This window comes from Panthera leo, chromosome F2 (assembly GCF_018350215.1).
Source record: "Panthera leo isolate Ple1 chromosome F2, P.leo_Ple1_pat1.1, whole genome shotgun sequence".
NCBI lineage: Eukaryota > Metazoa > Chordata > Mammalia > Carnivora > Felidae > Panthera > Panthera leo.
In genome coordinates this window covers 74,806,726-74,807,424 of record NC_056695.1, presented here as the reverse complement: position 1 = coordinate 74,807,424, position 699 = coordinate 74,806,726, and the positions used below count along the sequence as shown (strand labels likewise).

At 46.6% G+C, this 699-nt stretch overlaps 1 non-coding gene across 1 annotated transcript; it reads left to right on the top strand.

The window, feature by feature from the left end:
- The first annotated feature begins 310 nt into the window (after positions 1–310).
- Positions 311–397, top strand: LOC122211316. The gene has a single exon (XR_006198624.1). It is a non-coding gene; the product is annotated as a small nucleolar RNA SNORD35 (small nucleolar RNA).
- Positions 398–699: the final 302 nt, after the last annotated feature.

Below are 699 nucleotides of genomic sequence, written 5' to 3'. Positions count from 1 at the left end.
AAGATACAAACCTCTGGTTATATAATAAGTGTTGGGAATGTGAAGAAGCATGACGACTGTAGTTAACAATACGTATTATATGTTTGAAAGTTGCTAAGAGAGTAGATCTTAGGGGCACCTGGGTGGCTCAGTCGGTTAAGCATCCAACTTCGGCTCAGGTCACAGTTGCATGGTTCGCATGCTGGCAGCATGGAAGCCCCTCCGCTGCTCGCTGTCTCTCTCAAAATAAGCAAATACACCTAAAAGAGAGAGAGAGAAAGAGAGAGAGAGAGTAGATCTTAAAAATTCTCATCACGAGGAAAAAAACTTGTGCAGATGATGTCTCTTCCTTACGATGGTCTGCGGGTGCCACTGTGGGCAGTACAGATGATGCCAATGGCCCAGCTGATGCCAGGAGGAGGGAGCAGGGAGCCCTTCCGGGGGCGGATGTATCTTTCGGCTTGTGCCTGCTGAGACAAGGGGGTCCGCGATGGCAGCTCGTCACCTCCGCCCCTTAGCCACCTTGGCCGCACTCTGTCATAACTTCACTTCTCCCCCTGCCCCCACAGGGGAAAAAAAAAGAAAATCGTGACCACGTGTGGGGATGGGTGTTAAGTAAGCTTATGGGGGTAATCATTTCTTAATATATATGTATGTACATTGTATACCTTAAAGTAATACAATGTTGTATGTCAATGATCTCAATTGTAAAAATAAATC